Source organism: Vulpes lagopus, chromosome 21 (assembly GCF_018345385.1).
Source record: "Vulpes lagopus strain Blue_001 chromosome 21, ASM1834538v1, whole genome shotgun sequence".
Taxonomy (NCBI): domain Eukaryota; kingdom Metazoa; phylum Chordata; class Mammalia; order Carnivora; family Canidae; genus Vulpes; species Vulpes lagopus.
The window spans coordinates 39,570,341-39,587,499 of NC_054844.1; the positions used below are offsets into that span (position 1 = coordinate 39,570,341).

At 39.1% G+C, this 17,159-nt stretch overlaps 1 pseudogene; it reads left to right on the forward strand.

Moving 5' to 3' along the window:
* The first annotated feature begins 5,064 nt into the window (after window positions 1-5,064).
* LOC121479794 lies at window positions 5,065-6,920 on the forward strand (annotated as a pseudogene).
* Window positions 6,921-17,159: the final 10,239 nt, after the last annotated feature.

The following is a 17,159-nucleotide window of genomic DNA, read 5'->3' on the forward strand; positions in this document are numbered from 1 at the left end:
TTTTTTTAAGTAAGCTCTACACCCGATGTGGGGCTTGTACTGAAAACAAAACTATACAAGGATGTCTTCTATTTTCACGCTAATTCAATGGTATTAAAATAACATTCAGTGTGGGGCAGAGGGGGGGTGCCTGGGTGACTAAGTTGGTTAAGCGTCCAACTCTTGTTTTCAGCTCAGGTCATGATCTCAGGGTCCTGGGATTCAGCAGAGAGCCTGCTTGAGGATTCCTCTCCCTCTTCCTCTTCCTCTCCCACTCTATCCACTCCTTTCTCTCTCTCTCTCTCTCTCTCTCTCTCAAATATTAAAAAAAAAACTTCCAAAAAAAAAATAAAAAAAAAATAAAAAAAAACTTCCAGTGGTTTTGCCAGTTCCAAAAACAGTTAAATATAAAATTCCAGTAAGAAATGTATAGAGGTTGACAAATAGTAAGATACATCTGGAATAAGCAAAACTTAAAAAAAAGAAAAAGGTATTAATAGAGTTACCTTCAAAGTTTTACTTCTCAAAGTCAAGAGAATAAGACAAGTCATGGATTGGGAGAAAATATTTACAAAGATTCATCAGATAAACCAAAATATACAAAGAACTCTTAAAAATCAACAATAAGTAAATGAACCACCAAAGTAAAAAATGAGCAAAACAGGAATGCCCAGGTGGCTCAGTGGTTGAGCCTCTGCCTTTGGCTCAAGGCGTGATCCCAGGGTCCTAGGATCCAAGTCCCACATTGCGCTCCCTGCAGGGAGCCTGCTTCTCCCTCTGCCTATGTCTCTGTGTTTCTCATGAATCTCATGAAAAAATAAAACTTTTTTAAAAAAATAGGCAAAGTAAGAGATTCCTCACTAAAGATGATATACAGGTACCAAATAAGCATATGAAAAGATGCTCAACATCAATGTCATTTGGGAACTACAAATTAAAATAACAATGTCTAGGGTCACCTGGGTGGCTCATTTGGTTAAGCATCTGACGCTTGATTTTGGCTCACATCATGATCTCAAGGTCCTAAAATGGAACTCCATGTCAGATACCATAGTCAGCTGAGAGTCTGCTTGAGGATCCTCCTTTCTCCTTCTGCCCCTCCCCCCCTAACGCACACACACTTTCTCTAACAATGCCTAAGCATCACTGAGATCAAAGTGGAGCATCCAGAGAAAGGTTATCAAGAACCAAATGATAGGGGGGATCCCTGGGTGGCTCGGCGGTTTGGCGCCTGCCTTTGGCCCAGGGCACGGTCCTGGAGTCCCGGGATCGGGTCCCGCATCGGGCTCCGGGCATGGAGCCTGCTTCTCCCTCTGCCTGTGTCTCTCCCTCTCTCTCTCTATGTCTATCACGAATGAAAAAAAAAAAAATCTTTAGAGGCCAGAGCATGACCAGAGAGAACCAGATAAGAGCCAAAGAGAGCAGAAACCTGGTTCTCTGAAAGGGAAAAAAAAAAATGATAAATACTTGAGACAGCCAACACTAAGACATTTTGGAAAGTAAAAGCTTTACCTTCAATGTTAGGCCATCATTCTAGAAATTTCACTTTTTCTTAATCATGAAGAATATAGACACTTCACTTCTGATCATGTAGGACTGGCTTGTAACTGATCAACATTCCTTTTGAGAACCAGAAGATAAATGAAGCATAAAAAGCATCTGAAATGTCTAACAAGGGTGTCAAGAGTCAGAGACCAAGACCTTGGAGGGAAGAGAAGTGTGCTGAAATGAGCTTGAAATTCTGTATTACTCTAAACTATCCTCAAGGCATTTGTCTATTTGTTAAGTAGCGTATGGCCAAGAGACTGAGAAGCCTAGCAGAAAGTGATAGCTAAGAGGCTGAGAAACTTCACTGAACTTTTGGCAGTTCACAGGTATATAGACACAAAACATGAAATTCAGGACTACTAAAGCAGCCAGGATTTGTTGGGACAACATCCCCAGAAGCAGCAAAATGTTTTAAGATGAGACTAACATTCTGCATCAATTTTTGCCATTTCCTAAGTAGCACATGTTGAGCAGAGGGATGCCTGGGTGGCTCAGCGGTTGAGCATCTGCCCACATCGGGCTCCCTGCATGGAGCCTACTTCTCTCTCTGCCTATGTCTCTGCCTCTCTCTCTCTCTGTGTCTCTCATGAATAAATAAATAAAAATCTTTAAAAAAAAAAAAAGAAAGAAAGAAAGAAAGAAAGAAAGAAAGGAAGGAAGAAAGAAAGAAAGAAGCTGAGCCGAAAGTAGTGTCTATGAGGCTAAGAAGCCAAGCAGATCTATAGTTCAAAACTGGAGCTCAGGGACTGTCAAGAAAAGGTGAGTGATAATGACCTCTCTAGTTAGAGAAATGGAAGGTCACAGAAGCACTACACTCTAGAATAGTAAACAAGAAATAGACCAGTCCTCACAACAACAGAAACACAATTTTGAAGCAGCTCAATCCTATATTGGATAAAGATGATTCACCTCTAAGTACCTACACAAAGCAAAGCCATGCTTTTCTAGAGTAGGATAACATCAGCCAGAGTCTGTTTTATTTCTGAAAATGTCAAATGACCAAAAAAAGATGAAAAAAGGCCATAGAAAGATTTATGGGTGATCTACATATTGAAGTGACTAAATATGCATTTTATTTTTTTCTCATGTCCATTCATTCATTGGAGTCTATTCAACCAATATTTTTTCTCATGTCCATTCATTCGAGTCTATTCAACCAATAGACTCAAACGTACCTGCATTTATTCAACAAACATCTACCTTTCTCTAGCTTTATTAAGATATAATTGAATTTTGTGATAACTGTGATAATTGTGTGAGTTTAAATGTACAGGTGATTTGTTATATGTATATCTTATGAAATAATTACCACAAGAAGACTAGTTAACATATTTATCACCTCACATAATTACCATTTTGTGTGTGTGGTAAGAACATTAAAGATCTACTACCTTGGCAAATTTAAAGTATATAATACATACAGCGTTGCTATCTATAGTTAGTATGCTATACTAGATCTCCAGAACTATTCATTTAGAATTGGACGTATGTACCCTTTGACCAACATCTCTTCATTTGTCCCAACCCCTAGCTCCTGGCAACCATCATCTAGCTCTGTTTCTATGAGTTTGGCTTTTCTAGGTTCCACACATAAGTGAGAATATATATACACACACATGTATTTGTTGAAGGACACTTAGGTTGTTTCTATGTCTTAACTGTTGTGAATAATGCTGCAATGAACATGAAGATGCACATATCTCTTCAAGATAGTGATTTCATTCCTTTGAATACACACCCAAAAGTGGGACTGCCAAGTCATATGCCAGTTCTATTTTTAATTTTTTAATGACTCCTCATACTGTTTTCAATAAGGACTGTGCTTATTTATATTCCCACCAACAGTGCACACGAGTTCTCTTTTCTCCATATTCTTGCAACACTTGTGAACTCTTTAGACATACATTTTAAAGTGACTTTGATAAATGTGTTCAAGAAAATAGATGGCAAAACGGAGAATCTCTCCAGAGAACTGGAATCTATGGATTAGAATCAAACATAAATGCTAAAATTGAAAAGCATAATAACCAAAATTAAACACATTAGGAACAGAAGAATCAATAAACTAGAAGGGGGGGTCAACAGAAAATATTCTCACTGAAATACAAAGACAAAAAATGTGAAATACAGCATAAAATCACATGCCCCCTCGAACCACAGTGTTTGTATCCCAGAACCTGCACATCACAAAGCATAATGGTGGGTTTGAAGATGAGAGATGTTTAACAGCTCCAGCCGGATAAATATAAAAAGAAACCAGGGCAGCCGGGGTGGCTCAGCAGTTTAGCGCCACCGTCAGTCCAGGGCGTGATCCCGGAGACCCTGAATGGAGTCACATGGTGGGCTCTCCGCGGGGAGCCTGCTTCTCCCTCTGCCTGTGTCTCTGCCTCTGTCAGTCTCTCTCATAAATAAATAAATAAACAAATAAATAAATAAATAAAATCTTTAAAAAAAATAAAAAATAAAAGAAACCACACCTCATTAATAAACGACTGAAAAGGGGATCCCTGGGTGGCGCAGCGGTTTGGCGCCTGCCTTTGGCCCAGGGCGCGATCCTGGAGACCCGGGATCGAATCCCATATCGGGCTCCCGGTGCATGGAGCCTGCTTCTCCCTCCGCCTGTGTCTCTGCCTCTCTCTCTCTCTCTCTGTGACTATCATAAATAAATAAAAATTAAAAATTAAAAAAAAAAATAAACGACTGAAAACCATAGATATAAAAAATGTTAAAAACTGAGGGAGGCAAAAGACAAATACCTTTAAACAGCGCCACCTTTAAGCCCGGGCAGCTGTGGTCCTGGCCTGGACTTCACTTTCCACCTGTCACTTTCCACAAGGTGGTGGTGGGGGGGGCCTGCAGTCTGGCTGATCTGCCCACCTGCAGGCATCACACTCCGTAACTCGGACTCCAAACTGGGACCTCGAATTCCCCGCGCACAGAGCCTCAGGCCCACCTCCAGCGCCGCGCACAGCCCCCTGTCCCGCAGAGGGCGCGCCCCAGGTCTGAGTGTGCTCGGAGCGGGGTGGTACCGGGCAAATTCCTTAAGCAAGCAGACACGCTCTCCTCTCGGGAACCACCCAAGGGTGGGGCAAGAAAGGGCCTGGGGTCAAGGGCCTCCACGTTGGGGCCTAGGAAAGAAGCAGGGGCGCGCCTGCCTTCAAAAGAACAACCAGTAGACTGAAAACTTCCCAACATACACGACGGCAGCCGTAAGGCAACGCACGGGTTGATATTCTGGAAATGAGAGAAAATAAATGCAGATGAAAATAAATGCAAAATGCACCTCACAACGAAAGAAAAACGCACCTCAACGATGGAGAGAGAGCTCCGCCGCCGCCCCGCACCTTGCGCCCAGCGCCCCACGGAAGTAGCGGACCCGAGCTTCCGGTGGTCCGGAAGCAGGCGCGCGGGGCATGCTGGTCCTGCCCGGTGGTCCCAGAGGGCATTGCGTGACGCAGCTGACTCCTCCCAGTCAGGTGGTGGGTGGTACCCGGAGAGAAGGCTGCCGGGAAGGCGGGAGGGGAAGAGCGGGTGCTGATGGGAGGAAATGTCGCTGCTGCGGGACGGCGTGGCATTCTGGGAGGAAACCCCATCCTCGAGGTGGTGGAAAGCTTCTTCCGCCACGAGGCCAGCATCCTGGAGGACAAGCTGGTGGCACACGCCCAGAACGAAGAGAGTGAGGAACAGAAGAGGAGCGGGGGGCGTGGCATCCTGCGAATCCTCAAGTCCTGCAACCACGTGCTGAGCCTGAGCTTCCCTGTCTCACGTGACAACAGCGGCAGGGAGGTCATCTGGGGTTATGGGGCCCAACACAGCCAGCGCTGCATGCTTCCTTGACAGCAAAGGTGTGAAGGTAAAGTAAGTAAAAGTTTTGGCTTCCCTTGTGACATCTAAATGCGCTGTGGTTGATGTGCCATTTGGGGTGCGAGTGCTGGTGTTAAGATTTATATCAAGAACCACACCAGTAATGAATTGGAAAAGATCACAAGGGGGATCATCAGGGAACTGACAAAAAGGCGCTTTTTGCTAAATGTGTTGGTCCTGGCGTTGATGTGCCTTCCCCAGACATGGACACATGTGAGCAAGAGGTGTCTAAGATTGCTGACACCTATGCCAGCACCATAGGGCACGTAAATTAATACACATGCCTGCCATCCTGGTAAATCTGGGTCACATCCACCCATGTCCCTCTGTTACTGGCAATAATGTTTTGCATGGTATTGAAAACTTCCTTAATGAAGACTGTTTAATGAGCATTTCAGGAATGATACCAGGGTTTGGAGATAAAATATATGCTTTTTAGGGATTTGGCAGCTTTGGACTCTCTACTTACAGTGTAATTTTGCTAAATGTGTTGGTGTTGCTGAATCTAATGGGAGCATATGGAATTCAGATTGCAACATGGGTCAGTCCTGAGTTTCTCCAAGCCTAATCCCTGGGAAAGAAGCATCCTGCAAGCCAACTTCCTTGAGCAAAATATTCATCCCTATTTCCAATGAGAAAAGCAGGTGACCAAATCCAGTGCACCCAGTCAAAGCCAAGACTATTGCTGAAGCTGCAAACAAGCTAACAACTCCAGAAACTGATAAGATTTTTCTTTTTTTTTTTAATTGGAGTTCAGTTTGCCAACATATAGCATAACACCCAGTGCTCATCCCATCAAGTGCCCCCCTCAGTGCCCGTCACCCAGTCACCCCTACCCCCACCCACCTCCCTTTCCACCACTCCTTGTTCATTTCCCAGAGTTAGGAGTCTCTCATGTTCCTTCTCCCTCTCTGATATTTTCACTCATTTTCTCTCCTTTTCCCTTTATTCCCTTTCACTATTTTTTATATTCCCCAGATGAATGAGACCCTATAATGTTTGTCCTTCTCTGACTGACTCACTTCACTCAGCATAATACCCTCCAGTTCCATCCCCGTCGAAGCAAATGGTGGGTATTTGTCGTTTCTAATGGCTGAGTAATATTCCATTGTTTCTGAAGAGGAACATTATGGTTATTCCTCATCTACACTTGAATGCTGAAGGAGTGATAGTATTTTACTTTGAGTGGCTAAAGAATATAAATCATATCATCTATGGCTGTTTGATCTTCAAGTATGAAAGAGATTCTAACTACTGCTTTCTTGTGTCTGTTCAAGGTAGTTTAGAAAGAAAATTTATAAAACACCATAGAACTTTTCCCATTGTATCCACAGCAGGGTTCCAAAACAATATCCAGGGAAGGCAGTGTACTTTCTGGTTTAGCTTACACTATAGAGTTTTCTGCCAGGGAAATAATGTACACAGCCACAACGTATAACCTAATATTGGACCTGAGAACAGCTGCCTGTGTCAGCACCACTGAGATAGTCTTCAATGTGTACAGTGAAGCTGGTTTGACCTTCAAATAAATGAATCATAGCTGACTTCTTCACTATCCTCTTTACCTTTGACTTATCACAAGTTAAACGTAACCACAAAAAGATTTTTCCTTTATGGGCATCATTCTCAATAACACCATCCAAATCAGCCTTTTAAGAAGAAAGAAATTAAGGGTCATCACATACATGTTGATGAGTGGGAAAGTGGAAATGACTGTGCCAGAGGGCCACTTCGGATATTTTGCCTTTAAATAAAAAGTCTTTTCATCTAACTATATGGTTCCTTGCTCCATAGCCTGTTCCCAACATGTTGGTTACCTTTTGTTTCAGCTAAGCAGTCATTTACATAATTTTGCTCCAGCCAAGTCTGAGATTGGATATACTATAAATTTTGTACAATTTAAGAAGTGGATGTGTGGCATTTTCAGAAGGTAGTATTGTCCTAAAATTAGTTATTGTTATTTCATATCAGCAAAATAACTCAATTTCACAGATTACAAACAAAAATAAAAACTGTTTCTCATATGCATTTTATTCCTTTAGAATGATAGAAGTACATGTCGCTGTAATAAAATTGCCTTGAATCATTTAAAAAGCCTAACCTTGACTCAGGCAGTAAGTGCTTATAGACATAAATGAAAAACTCATATTTTATGACATAAAATAGTATCATTTGTAGTTCATCCATACTGTATTATTGTACAGCAAAAATAAAAATCCAGATGGATAATCATTATCTTCATAACTACAGATGATGGAGACTATTTTTATTGTGGCTATCTGAATTTGCTAAATATAATTATGACATGTAGTCCAAATAATGCAATAACCTCCTTATCATGTTAATTTTTCTTTTCTTTAAAGATCTATTGCACTAAGTAATTGAACAATAATTCAAGTAGAATAACCCAGGAAAAAACTATTTGGTCTTGGTGTCTGGAGTCTGGCTGACAGCTTAAGCATTGCCAATGTCTCCAGCCCTGCCTTATTCCATCTCCCTTTTCTTTTAGAGGCTCCAAATTCACAAAGCTTAAATAACAAAGTAGAGCTTAAAACATTGGATTGAGTGTTTACAATTTTTTTGCCCAAGACCTATTGAACAGTGGTATACCAATGAAATATTAGACATTAGGTATGTAATGAATGAGATACTCTTTAAAAAACAACAATACTCTTTCAGAAATTGCTAACTACTTTGTAACTTCATGACTTAACCTGGTAATAAAAAAAGTTGTTAAAAGTCTACCTTTTCAAGAAAAATTGAAAGGGAAATATTTTCAGGGAAACAGCAGCTAAGTACGTTTAGCACCGGTATACTCTCACAACAGAAATACTGAAAGGATTTGCTTATATAGAAGGAATATGTTCCTAAATGGAAACATTGAAATAGAGGGATAAATTAAGAGCAACTGAAAGTTTAACATGTGAGTTTAAGAATATTGGTCTGTATAGTAACAATAATGTCTTGAGGATTATACACACGTCTCACTCACTCACCTTTGCTCCTTTGTTTTGTTTCTTAAATTCCACATACGAGTAAAATCATGTGGTATTTGTCTTTCTCTGAGTGACTTATTTTGCTTAGCTTTGCACTCTCTAGCTCCACCCATGTTGTTGCAAATGGCAAGATTTCCTTCTTTTTTTGTGGCTGAATAATATATATGTGATGTGATATATTTATCACATCTTCTTTGCCCATTCATCTGTCAATAAACACTGGACTGCTTCCATAGTTTTTGGCTATTATAAATAATGCAATAAACATAAGGGTGCATGTAGCCATTTGAAATAGTGTTTTGTATTTTGGGGGTAAATACTAGAAGTGCATTTACTAGATTGCAGGGAATGTCCACTCTTATGACTTATATTCAGCATAGCATTGGAAGTCCTAGCCACAACAAAAAGAAATAAAAAGCATCCACATTGGTAAAGAAGTAAAACTTTCAGTATTTGCAGATGACATGATACCATATATAGAAAATCCAAAAGACAACCCTTCCCAAAAAATACTAGAATTAATAAATGAATTTAGTAGAGTCACAGGATACAATATCAACATACAGAAATCTATTGCATTCCTATACACTAATAACATAGTAGCAGAAAGAGAAATTAAGAAGACAATTCCATTTACAAGCGCACCAGAAGTAATAAAGTACCTAGGAATAAACTTAACCAAAGAAGTAAAAGACCTGTAGTCTAAAAACTATAAATCATTGATGAAAGAAATTGAAGACTGCACAAAGAAATTGAAGACTGCACAAAGAAATTGAAGACTGCACAAAGAAATGGAAAGACCTTCTGTACCTATGGATTGGGGGAATAAATTTTATTAAATTGTCTGTCTGTGCCTTTGCCTTTTTTAACTAGGGATTTCCTATCTGCTGGGCACATAACAGCAGACTACCATATGAAGTATCCTTGTTCAATACAGGAGCTCCTACTCATGGAGAAAGCAGACTACTATATACTTCAGTGGGAAGACACAATATTTAGACCAACAAGAGAAAGTGTTCTATCTTTGAACCTACAGGTCTCTACCTACCTGCTCATGAATAGAATGCACTTACTCCATTTCAGCATATTCCTGAGTGTATAACATTTACATTTTACCAAAGAACTTTGCTGCACAGTTCTTTATTTGAATGTCTTTTGACATCACTCATATCAAAATATATATATTGGTAATTGTTTGTCTTTCAGTCAGTGATATGGGCTGTTTCCACTAGAGTTTAAAAGTGTACTAGTAAAAAAAATAAAAACAAAATAAAATAAAGTGTATTAGTAATTGTATCTCAAGTGGTTTGTACTTAGTCATAGCATAGTTTTCTAATTCAGAATACCAGTAACTGCCTTTTGGTGTCAGTTAAAAACTAATAACTCCAGTATGTCTGAATTTTAGTAATATACCCATATAAAATCATTGGTCTGTTAGGATTATATAGACTCAAAGGTGCATCTTATACTCTTACCCTTGGTATATCCTCAGAGACTTCCTTTGTGCCAGCTCATTTGAATTTAGTCTTTTCTTTCCTAGTCACTCTGTATTAGAGAGGATAGGATACCCAAATGCAGTATATGTATCTACCAGAATCTGTATTGCTCCATAAGACCTTGTGTCCTTTTCTCATTAGTGGGACCCAAAGGGATAGTAATTTGTTCTTTACTATTTGTGAAATGTCCCTAGAGGACTCAACTTGGGATATTCCTGGATATTTGATTGTTCCCTGCCCTAAATCACCTATCGTTGACTACTTCTGCACGTTGTAATTTACAAATACCCTTGGGAAAAAAACAAACAAACAAATACCCTTGGCTTCCTCTTCCAAAGAGTAAATTATCATATTATCAATGTAATGAATCAACTTATTTTGAAAGTGCTCATATCTAAATCTCATCCTATCAGGTTGTGGCAGTGTGCCAGAGAATTCAGGTACCCTTACAGAAGAACAGTAATTGCAAAATGGAGTCCATCTCACATGAAGATGAACTGTACCTGACCTGCTTTCCAGAATGGGATACAGAAACCAAGTCACCTTTACTTTAGCAAATAGGTCCTCTTTAACTTGCTTAATTCTTGAAATGTTTTCTTCATGTCTGGCCTAGCAAAGGCTATCAACGGAAGTCCTTTTATTTTTTATTTATTTATTTATGATAGTCACAGAGAGAGAGAGAGAGAGAGGCAGAGACACAGGCGGAGGGAGAAGCAGGCTCCATGCACCGGGAGCCTGATGTGGGATTCGATCCCGGGTCTCCAGGATCGCGCCCTGGGCCAAGGGCAGGCGCCAAACCGCTGCGCCACCCAGGGATCCCTATTCTACTGCTTTCTTAATAAGAGTTGAGGTTTACTATCTTCTAGTACTCAGATACTGCTTAATTACCAAGAAGAGGGTGCAGGCAATACTAATGGGCCTCATTTAGCATGTAATTAGAACCAGGCAAAGGGTGATTTTGCCTAACATTTGGCTACAAGCTGGTAATAGCAATGCTCTCTATTCATGCATCGTCTGTCTTCTGTATATATATATATTTGGGGCAACATGATACTTCCACTGGATATCTCTCATTCTTTCGATTATCTACAGTTTTACCTAATCTTGGTACCTTCTGCCACAGAATCAGCATACCACCACAAGGTTTACTTTTAGCCCCTTAATGTTGCTTTCTGATTTCCCTGCAAATATAATAGACATCATGTACCAGAATCTCTAGGGAAAATAATGTCTTCAGTGTTAAAAAGCATAGAGGTTATGATGGTACTAAAGTAAGAGTAATCATGGACAAACCTAAAAGATGAGATCCAAAAGGTTAGAAATGAAGTTCTCCATGCCTATAATAAGATCTTCCAGAACAAATTGTCTTCAACAACCATATGTTTTAATGGAGGAGTTAAGATGGCAAAGTAGTAGGGGGACTCTGGGCTTTCCTCAGCCCTGTAACACAGGCTGTGGAAACCACAGCTGTGCCATGGTCAGATCACTTATAAACACACCCCACTGCATGCAAGGAGAAAGTCTGCCGAGGATGGAGCAGTGGGAAAGAGCAGCCAAAATGCAGAAGAGTGTACACAACATATACCAGAAACACTTCCTTAGTGCCAGGCCCTGGAACATATATGATCTCTTTTATTACATCATTACTCTGATGTACAAGAAACATAACAAGTTTTCATAACACTCAAAAGATAGAAACTTAGCCAAAATGGCAACATGGAGTAATTCTTCCTAAAAGAAAGGCCAGGAAGATACCATAGCTAGGGATATATCAGCTCAAAGCAGATATAAGCAATACATCTGAAGAAGAACTTAGATCAACAGAAGACTACTTGCTGGACTTGAAAAAAAACATAGAAGACACCAGAGAAACCCTTGCTGCAGAAATAAAAGACCTAAAAACTAGTCAGGCTGAAATTTTAAAATGCTATAACTGAGAAGCAGAACAAACAGGATATAATCACTATGAGGACCGAAGAAGCAGGAGAGAGAATAGATTATATAGAAGATAAAATTATAGAAAATAATGAAGCTGAAAAGAGAGGGAAAAAACTATTATATCACAAATATAGACTTAGGGAACTCAGCGATTCCACAAAGTGCATTAATATCTGTATCCTAAAGGTCACTTTGACTTATAGTGTGACAAATAAATTAGAGGCATTTGTCTGAAAAAAAAAAATCTGTATCGTAGAAGTCCCAGAAGAAGAAGAGTGGGAAAGGGGCAGGAGGTTTATTTGAACATATTATAGCTGAGAACTTTCCTAATCTGCGGAAGGAAACAGGCATTCAAGGCCAAGAGGCACAGAGAATTCCCCTCAAAATCAACAAAAATAGGTCAATACCACAACATAGCATAGTGAAACTTGCCAAATAAAAGATAAAGAGAGAATTCTGAAAGTAGCTAGGAAGTAAAGTTCTTTAAACTACAAGGGTAGACACATAAGGCTAGCAGCAGGCCTGCCCACAGAGACCTGGCAGGCCAGAAAGGACTGGCATGATATATTCAATGTGCTAAATGGGAAAAATATGCGTCCAAGAATACTTTATCCAGGAAGACTGTCATTCAGAATAGAAAGAGAAATAAAGAGTTTCCAAGACAAGGGGTGCCTGGGAGGCTCAATTAGTGAAGCATCAGACTCTTGGTTTTGGATGGTGAACTGATATCAAGCCCTGCATAGGATTCTCTCTCCCTCTCCCCCTCCACCCTCTGCTATCTCTTTCTAAAAAATAAATGAATAAACCTTTTTTAGAAAGGGTGTTGGGAAAACTGGACAGCCATGTGCAGAAGAATGAAGTGTGACTACTTTCTTACACCATACAGAAAAATAAACTCAAATTGGATGTAAGACCTAAATGTGAGAGAGATCCATCGAAATCCTAGAAGAGAACACAGGCAGCAACCACTTTGACCTCAGCCACAGAAAATTCTTGCTAGACACATCTCCAGAGCCAAGGGAAACAAAAGTAAAAATGAACCATTGGGACTTGATAAGGATAAAAAGCTTTTGCACGACAAAGGAAACAACAAAACTAAAACGCAACCTATGGAATGAGAGAAGATACTTGCAAATGTCTTATCACATAAAGGGTTAGTATCCAAAATATATAATGAACTTATCAAACTCAACACCCAAAAAGACATACAATCCAGTCAAGAAATGCACAGAAGACATGAACAAACATTTTTCTAAGGAAGACCTACAAATGGCTAATATCACTCATCATCAGGGAAATATAAATCAAAACCACAATAAGATACCACCTCATGCCAGTCAGAATGGCTAAACTTAGTAACTCAGGAATCAACAGATGTTGGTGAGAATGTGGAAAAAGAGGAACCCTCTTACACTTGGTGGAAATTCAAACTGGTTTAGCCACTCTGGAAAATAGGATGGGAGGTCCTCAAAAAGCTAAAAATAGAACTACCCTATAACCCAGCAATTGTACTGCTAGGTATTTATTCAGAGGATACAGAGAGATTTGAAGGGGCACGTGCACCCCAATATTTATAGCATCAAGAACTAGTATGGCAAAAATATGGGAAAAAAACCCAGATATCCACCAACAGATGAATGGAAAAAGAAGTTATATACCCACACACAGTGAAATATTACTTGGCCATTAAAAAGAATGAAATCCAAAAAAAAAAAAGAATGAAACCTTGCCATTTGCAACTATGCAGGCAGAACTAGAGGGTATTATGCTAAGCAAAATAAGTCAATCAGAGAAAGACAATTATAGGATTTCTCTCATGTGGAATTTAATGAACAGATGAACATAGGGGAAGGAAGGAAAAAATAAAAACAGAGAGGCAAATCATAAGACTTTCTTAAATATGGCAAACAGGGTTGCTAGAGAGGAGATGGGTGGGTGGATGGGGTAACTGGTAATAAGCATTAAGGAAGGCATTTGTTGGAATGAGAGGGTGTTAATATGCAACTGATGAATCCCTGAATTCTACCACTGAAACTAATAATACACTGTATGTTAACTAACTCGAATTTAAATAAATTTTTAAGTCATATGGTTAAAATGAAAAGAAATTTTTTTATCTTAATAAAGAATAAAGGTGCCATATCAATTAGCATAGCCTAATCTAACATTCTCCCTCCCTCCCTGGTCCTGTATCATCAGTGTCTACTTTCATGTATATTAGCAAAACCATGCCATTCCCTTTGACTGTAAGCCCTCTTCTTTCATATTTTACTCTATAATGCCCCACTCCCCAAGCTGAAATCATTATGGGATTTGAGTACATTTGTAGATTTAGAAACAATGAGGAGTTTTGAAATTGGGTTGTAAGGATAATTGATATCCTTTTGTAAACTGTAGTAGTTAATGTGTTAGTAAAACTACAGAATTCTCTCTGGTTAGTTGAAGCAAAAATGAAATCTATTAACATTCATTAGCCAGTTCATAGAAGCTGGCACTTGACTGGAAAAATCAGGTTAAGACAGTTAAGCTTCCAAAACAACTTTTAGGACTACTCTGCAACTCTACCCTCATCAAAAAGTAGTCATCCCAACTGCCATTCCCACAACTTTGCCTCTCCTGCCAGCACCATTTAGTTTAGTTTTCTCTTGCTGTAAGATATATTACCACAAACTTAGCTGCTTAACACAATACACATTTATTTTTTTTTCTTTTTTTTTCACAATACACATTTATTGTATCACATTTATACAGTCTCAATTTCTGTAGGTCAAAAGTGAAGTCACAATTGAGCTGGTCCTCTTCTGTACTTGTGATGTTGGCCAGGCTGCCTCCTCATCTGGAGTTTACTGGATGAGATTCCTCTTCCAAGCTCACTCAAATTTTCAGGAGGAGGATGGAGGGCCCTGAAGTTTTAGTCACTGGTAGCTACCCTCAGCTTCTTTGGCTGCACTCAGCTTTTGGAGACCTGCCACAACATGACATTTTACTTCCTCAATGTCAGTGGAAGATCATCTCTTTGCACAAAATAGTCAAGCCCCCCTTTTAATGGCTGATTAAGTCAGACTCTCCCAGCATAACCATCCTTTTGATTAATTCAGACTCAGGTGATTTTGAACCATTATTACCTCTGCAAAATCTCTTTACTGTGCTTTATAGCATTACCAAATCAGGAAAGTGACATCCCTTACCTTCACCATATTCCAAAAGTCATGTACATTCTGTCTCCACTCAGGGGGAGAAATTATCCAAGGGAATGACTTATTGGAGGTCACCTTACAGTATTTCTGACACACTATCTCTGCTAGAACTTGTACCCAGGTTTCATCATCTTCATTTCTGAATCAAAATGATTGGTCGAAGTTAAATCCCTATCTAGCTTCAAAGGAGGTTAGATAATATAGTTTTTTATATTACAATTTGGGAAGGCAAGACTCAAAAATTATCAAAATTTAGAGAGGATGTTAAAAAATGGTGAGCTGTCAGTAATGACTCATATCTACCACAAATGTAAATTACCTCAAGTGTAGGAGAATCTTCAAATATGTAAATAATAATGCAGTATATAAGTCCAGAGTTAATCATGACTAGAATATTGCAACCCTGTGCTTATTTCCAGGGGTGCTTGGAGCAAAAGTGCTGACCCTTAACCAAATCTAAAAGGAATATATTAACCCATGATTGGTGTATTTCTGTGCCAAGTTATTTTTTTCAGCCTATATTTCTTTCTCTTTTTTTAGTTTTTAATTCCAGTTAGTTAACATACCACGTTATATTAATTTTAGGTGTATAATATAGTAGTTCAACACTCCCATATATTACCCTATGCTCATCATGAGGAACACTCCTTAATCCCCATCTGTGCTAAGTTCAGAACATACTAGGGGAACCCTGGGTCAGTTTGTCAGCATTGTTTATGGAAAATATATGGATTAATGGCTTGCAGCACATAGTTTCTGTTATCTTGGTTTCTGTTCTTGAACAGGTCATGCAGCTTGTTTTGGACTGTGTGGCCAAAGAGGTGTGGAACACCTTTTCTGATTTATCTGAAACTAAGCTATCACACCTGTATTTTGATGGTGCTTGACTTGAACATAAAGCACATCATTTGTGGTTGAGAAAGGATTTTGGAAGTGCTACCAAAGTAGCCCTCTAGTTTTAGATACTTAGACAATGTCAGAAATGGTTTTCAAATTTTCTTTTGGTTTTAAAATTTTATTGAATATTTTTATTCATCTGTTGTTACACATGTTTTCTGTTTTAACTAATTAACATATATTTATTAATTTATTTCCCAATACTAAGTCATCTCTTCAGTCTCTAGAGTAATACTTATTTGGTAAAGTTGGTTTGTAATGGATGGATATAGTTTTTTTACCTAATGGGAAGGGTGGTTGTTTTTTTTTGTTTTTTTTTTTTTTGCATATATCTTTTCAAATTTATGTAACTAAAAAGTTTTTGCACAGAAAAGGAAATCATGGATGAAAGATCTAAATGTGAGACAAGATTCCATCAAAATCCTAGAGGAGAACGCAGGCAACACCCTTTTTGAACTTGGCCACAGTAACTTCTTGCAAGATACATACATGAAGGCAAGAGAAACAAAAGCAAAAATGAATTATTGGGACTTCATCAAGATAAGAAGCTTTTGCATAGCAAAAGAAACAGTCAACAAAACTAAAAGACAACCTAGAGAATGGGGGAAGATATTTGCAAATGATGTATCAGATAAAGGGCTAGTATCCAAGATCTATAAAGAACTTATTAAACTCAACAGCAAAGACACAAACAATCCAATCATGAAATGGGCAAAAGACATGAACAGAAATCTCACAGAGGAAGACATAGACATGGCCAACACACACATGAGAGAATGCTCCACATCACTTGCCATCAGGGAAATACAAATTGAAACCACAATGAGATACCACCTCACACCAGTGAAAATGGGTAAAATTAACAAGGCAGGAAACAACAAATGTTGGAGAGGATGTGGAGAAAAGGGAACCCTCCTGCACTATTGGTGGGAATGTGAACTGGTGCAGCCACTCTGGAAAACTGTGTGGAGGTTCCTCAAAGAGTTAAAAATAGATCTGCCCTATGACCCAGCAATTGCACTGCTGGAGATTTACCCCAAAGATACAGATGCAATGAAACACCAGGACACCTGCACCCTGATGTTTCTAGCAGCAATGTCCACCATAGCCAAACTGTGGAAGGAGCCTCGGTGTCCATCGAAAGATGAATGGATGAAGAAGATGTGGTTTATGTATACAATGGAATATTACTCAGCCATTAGAAACGACAAATACCCACTATTTGCTTCAACGTGGATGGAACT